Consider the following 6,599-nt stretch of genomic DNA (forward strand, 5'->3'; position numbering starts at 1 on the left):
AGTTGTGGTGGCCATCTTGACTCGGGATGAATCTTAAAGTTAATCAGTTGTACTGTACTGTAGTTGTACATCCAATGATTACTTTCTAAAAGTTTCATTAAATTCTGCCCAGTGGTTCACAAGATATTTTGCCATCAGACAAAATTAAACTGTAGCTGGGCAGGCCCGAAGGGCTGATATCAAATTTATAGGAGGATCCATTGCCCTCCTTGGCCCCCTACGTAGCACCCAGTTTGGGTATTTTGATACCCTCACAAAACACCAGTCTGTACACTTTGACCACTAATTGACCCATTTCCTGTAACTGTAAATTGTTATGTGTAACTTGATTATGTTTTGTAACTGTATGAACAAAGATGAATTTGTCTCAGTTAAAGGCCTCGTTATACTTGGGCAAGATGTAAGATGTCAGACCTTGATGACGTTTTTGTAGACATTATTTTATTGTCTTTTTCTAACAAACATTTCTTACTCAAAAGAGAACCGCAGGGGAGAAGTCCTCCCTCTGCAGTACACATGGCACAATCAGAATCTGTGTTTTAAACCCACACTCGAAACAGCCGATTAGCTCTTCATCTGCAGCAGTACAGTGACTAGGCTGCACAAAGCTGCAGGAGGAAGCTTCTTTTTCTTTTTTTTTTTTTTTGCAGGTCTGGGATGCACAAATGTGCATCAGGCACTAAATAATTTAAAATAATTTATTTTAAATAAAAATTTTCATTCTTCAATCAGCCAGTTGTGTGTCATGTCCAATCTTATTTTGAAATACCAGGATATAGTAAGTCCGCGGTAAACGAACCGCGAAGTAGCGAGGGACTTCTGTACAGTAATTCACTTTATCAGTTTTCCCCAACGCAGCAATAACCCCCCACCACCCACCACCAAAAATGGCAGTAATGCGTCTTTTAAAAAAAAATCTTTATTGAAAAAGTACAAAACAATACAATAAAATGCAGTATACAGTAATGACATAACAGCCACCAGGGGGTCCCAAACACAGACAATAATTTACAAACCCGATTCCAAAAAAGTTGGGACACTAAACAAATTGTGAATAAAAACTGAATGCAATGATATGGAGATGGCAAATGTCAATATTTTATTCGTAATATAACATAGATGACAGATCAAAAGTTTAATCTGAGTAAATGTAACATTTTAAAGGAAAAATATGTTGATTCAAAATTTCACAGTGTCAACAAATCCCAAAAAAGTTGGGACAAGTAGCAATAAGTGGCTGGAAAAAGGAAATTGACCAAATAACGAACAGCTGGAAGACCAATTAACACTAATTAGGTCAATTGACAACATGATGGGTATAAAAAGAGCTTCTCAGAGTGTCAGTGTCTCTCAGAAGCCAAGATGGTAAGAGGATCACCAATTCCACCATTGTTGCACAGAAAGATAGTGCAGCAATACCAGAATGGTGTTACCCAGCGTAAAATAGCTAAGACTTTTAAGTTATCATCATCAACCGTGCATAACATCATCAAAAGATTCAGAGAATCTGGAACAATCGCTGTGCGTAAGGGTCAAGGCCGTAAAACTCTACTGGATGCTCGTGATCTCCGGGCCCTTAAACGTCACTGCACCTCAAACAGGATTGCCACTGTTAAGGAAATAACAGAATGGGCTCAGGAATACTTCCAGAAAGCATTGTCAGTGAATACAATCCACCGTGCCATCCGCCGTTGCCAGCTGAAACTCTACAGTGCAAAGAGGAAGCCATTTCTAAGCAAGCTCCACAAGCTCAGACGTTTGCACTGGGCCAGGGGCCATTTAAAATGGAGTGTGGCAAAATGGAAGACTGTTCTGTGGTCAGATGGGTCACGATTTGAAGTTCTTTATGGAACACTGGGACGCCATGTCATCCGGACCAGAGAGGACAAGGATAGCCCAAGTTGTTATCAACGCTCCGTTCAGAAGCCTGCATCACTGATGGTATGGGGTTGCATGAGCGCTTGTAGCATGGGCAGCTTGCATGTCTGGAAATGCAGAGAACTATGTTCAGGTTCTAGAACAACATACGCTCCCATCTAGACGTCATCTCTTTCAGGGAAGACCCTGCATTTTTCAACACGATAATGCCAGACCACATTCTGCAGCAATCACAACATCATGGCTACGTAGGAGAAGGATCCGGGTACTGAAATGGCCAGCCTGCAGTCCAGATCTTTCACCTATAGAGAACATTTGGCACATCATAAAGAGGAAGGTGCGACAAAGAAGGCCCAAGACGATTGAACAGTTAGAGGCCTGTATTAGACATGAATGGGAGAGCATTCCTATTTCTAAACTTGAGAAACTGGTCTCCTCTGTCCCCAGACGTCTGTTGAGTGTTGTAAGAAGAAGGGGGGATGCCACACAGTGGTAAAAATGGACTTGTCCCAACTTTTTTGGGATTTGTTGACGCCATGAAATTTGGAAACAACAGATTTTTCCCTTAAAATGATACATTCTCTCAGTTTAAACTTTTGATCTGTGATTTGTGTTCTATTCTGAATAAAATATTAGATGTTGGCACCTCCACATCATTGCATTCAGTTTTTATTCACAATTTGTTTAGTGTCCCAACTTTTTTGGAATCCAGTTTGTATCTGGTTGGTAAAGTCCAAATCCTTTTCCAGTTAAGGTTATTAATTAAGTTGTTCCAATAAGGTACCACATATGGAGTTGACAACATCTTTCTGAAATAGTGAACGGATACGACGGTTGCTGTTATGGGTTGAGGAGAAGCAGATTTGACCAATTTCAAGTTTGGTTGGATCAAAGGGTAATAATAGTGTTGGATTGATTCTGTCCTGCTGTACTTCTATGTAAAATAATTACTCCAGTAGGGATTGCTTTTATTACAATATTAAATTTGTTAATAAGGTTCATAATGTTATATTTTTAGACAAATTCTTGATATGACATTAATGATCCATCAGTGTTGAGCAACTGACGAACTAAAACTATGTTGTGAATAAACCAATTAGGGTAAAATAAGGATTTGTTTTTATGCAAGATGTCTCTATTGTTCCAAATATAATATCTGTGTGGAGAGAAATTATGTTTGTAAATCAATGACCAAGAGAGAAGCATCTGTTTATGAAAACTGGACAGTTTTGAGGGAACTTTTTCAGCATTATAATTGCAAAATAGAAAGAAATTTAGGCCTCCTAATTTAGAGAAAATAAAGTTTGGTATGAAGTTCCAAACTGAAGATGGGTTCTTGATAAATTGTTTTAGCCAATTTATTTTAAATGTGTTATTTAAGGTATAAAAGTCCAAAAAGTTGAAGCCACCCTTATTGTAAGAGTTCATAATTACAGATTTTTTTATTATATAGTGTTTTTTGTTCTTCCAAATGAAGTTAAACAGCATCTTGTCAATATCTTTAGAGACCTTTTTATTAACATCAAGAGACAGGGCAGCGTATGTAAGACGGGACAGTCCATCAGCTTTAATTAGCAGAATTCTTCCTCTCAATGATAAATCTCTTTGCTGCCATTGGTTCAGTTTTTTTGGGTCTTGTCAATAATGGGGTTAAAATTCAAACATCTGGATTCTCCATCTTTAGTGATAATGATTCCTAAGTAAGTAATGGATTCTTTTACAGGTATGCCGCAGATAGACAGACTATCACAGTCTTTAAGAGCAAGCAGTTCACATTTTTTTACATTCAGGCAAAGTCCAGATGCAGCAGAGAAAGTGTTTATTAAATCAATCGATAAAGGCATCTGAGAAAGGTTTTTTTTTAATTATGTGGTGTCATCAGCCAGTTGGCTGATGAAAATTTCGTTGTCCGCTACAGAGAAACCTTTTAGTGGGCTTAGTTTTATAGAATCAGTGAGCAACTGAGTGCAGAGCAGGAAAAGATAAGGTGATATGGGGCATCCTTGTCTGACCCCACGTTTAAGGAAGAATCGAGGAGAAGTCCCAGCATGCAATCTGACTGAGCAATTTCCATTTGTATACATTGTTTTGATAGCACTGCTAAAATATGAACCAAAACCAAACTTTTCTAGGGCGTGAAATATAAATTTATGTTTAATGGTATCAAAAGGGGCAGCACGGTGGCACAACTGGTAGAGCTGCTGCCTCTCAGCGAACAGGTCCCTGGTTCAAACCCCGGTCCAGGGGCCTTCTGGGTGGAGTTTGCATGTTCTCTCCGTGCATGCGTGGGTTTTCTCCGGGTACTCCGGTTTCCTCCCACAGACCAAAAACATGCATGTTAGGCTGATTGGTAACTCTAAATTGTCCCTAGATGTGAGTGAGAGAGTGAATGGTTGTTTGTCTCGTTTGTCTCCATGTGTCCCTGTGATGGACTTGCGACCCGTCCAGGGTGTACCCCGCCCCTCGCACAGTGATTGCTGGACATGGGCACCAGCGACTCCCGTGACCCAAAATGGAACAAACGGGTAAAGATAATGGATGGATGGATGGTATCAAAAGCCTTATAAAAGTCTAAAAAAAGAATAAAAAACTTTCATCAGCACATAAATCTGAGTAATCAATTAAATCAAGTACTAATCTGATGTTGGAAATATGTCTGTTCTTCATAAAGCCGGATTGAATCTCAATTATGTCGTCCAGAACAGTTTTTATTATTTTAGCAAATATCAGTGCAAATATTTAATTTATTTATTTAGTAAGCAGATTGGACGCCAGTTGTCAATAAAGAGTAAATCTTTTTTTGGTTCTGGAATTAGAGTTATGGGACCTTGGGTTAGAGTGGGAGGAAGGGATTCATTGTCTACACATTCTAAGAAAAGTCCATGGAGGAAGAGTGCAAGCTGTTTGGAAAATGCTTTATAGAATTCAGAAGTAAGACCGTCTGTGCCAGGGGATTTATTGGACTTAAGATGTTCAATAGCTGATACAATTTCCTGTAATGTTATTGGTTTATCACAAGATTCCTTCAAGTCAGTGTCAATTTTTTTAGTTTCTGTAAGAGATCTCAGAAATCGACAGGTGGATCCTTCACTACAATTCGATTCATATAACTTAGTATAAAAATCTGAACAATATCTGGCCATTTTTCGAGGATCATCTGTGATGTCACCACTAATATTCAGTTTTTGTATAGTGTTAGTTTTAGCGTGGAATTTTTCAAGTTGAAAAAAGTAAGCGGTATTCTGCTCCTCTTCCTCCAACCATCTACTTCTACTTCTCACAAAGGCCCCTTCAGCCTTCAGTCTGTAAATATCATCCAACTTATTTTGCAAACTAATTATGTGGTTATGTTCATTTTCACTTAGGTTTTCTGGCATTTTTTGGGTTATTGATGCCATTTCTAAGATTAGATTTTTTTCTTCAGCTTTTTTTGGCCTTAGTGAGTGAACTTGCATATGCTCTCAAAAATCTTGATAATTCAAATGTTAAAAGTTCCCAATTATTACAAAATTTTCCTTCTACTAGAGATTTAAACCAGAAGTGTTGAATTAATGACTGGACCATTTGAGACACCACCTCGTGTTTTAGGATAGAGCTGTTCAGTTTCCAATATGAACCTCTAGGGCAAGTGTTGGGATTTAAAGAGATTTGTATTAATATTGCTTTGTGATCAGTTAGAGGAGTGGTGAGGACATTGACATTAATAACATTGCTATCAAAACATTTGGAAATCAACCAGAAATCTATACGTGATAAACTAGTACAAGCTTTGTTGCTCCAAGTATATGAACTTACATCAGGATTTTCCCCCCTCCAAATATCATTTAAATTAAACTTGTGCATAAATTGTATCAAATTAGAGGCCTTAAAGTAATTGATTCATGGAGGCCACTTCTCTTCATGACTATACAAAGCAATATTAAATATACAAAGCAATATTAAATATACAAAGCAATATTAAAGCCCCCCCACCCCCCCATCACTATCATTGTGAGAGACGAGACTAAAACATTAAATAACATGTCATTATCACACGTTGAGTTATACACATACAAATTAACCAGCAAGTTCACAGTATTGGGCAGCACTGTGGCACAACTGGTAGAGCTGCTGCCTCTCAGCGAGCAGGTTGCTGGTTCAAATCCCATTCCGGGGGCCTTTCTGGGTGGAGTTTGCATGCTCTCTCCGTGCATGTCTAAATTGTCTCTAGGTCTGAGTGAGAGAGTGAATGGTTGTTTTGTCTCTCTTTATGTGTCCCTGTGATGGACTGGAGACCTGTCCAGGGTGTACCCGCCCCTCGCACAGTGATTGATGGACATGGGCACCAGTGACCCCCGTGACCCAAAATAGAAGAAGCGGGTAAAAGATAATGGATGGATTACAGAATCGCTGATATTAATAATCAAAATACAAACATGTCCTTTAGGATCACCCTCAGAATTCAAAATGGCCCCTTTAAAGGAGTTCTTTAGAATAACCAGCTGCTCTTTCTGATCCATGTGAATACCAAATATCATTGCCCCATTGAGCTTTCCGTTATTCTTCACTCACAGAGTGCGTCTCTTGGAAAAAAGAAAATTCAGTTTTTTGCTGCTTTGCAAATAAAAATAAAGTTTTACGTTTGATATTCTGTCTCAACCCCCCGGCGATAAGAGAAAGGCGGTCCCGCATGACACAACAAATCAAGCTTCAGCCTGTGTGGAGCGCTGGTACCGGTAGGG

This window comes from Nematolebias whitei, chromosome 8 (assembly GCF_014905685.2).
Source record: "Nematolebias whitei isolate Nwh7 chromosome 8, NemWhi1, whole genome shotgun sequence".
Classification (NCBI taxonomy): Eukaryota; Metazoa; Chordata; class Actinopteri; order Cyprinodontiformes; family Rivulidae; genus Nematolebias; species Nematolebias whitei.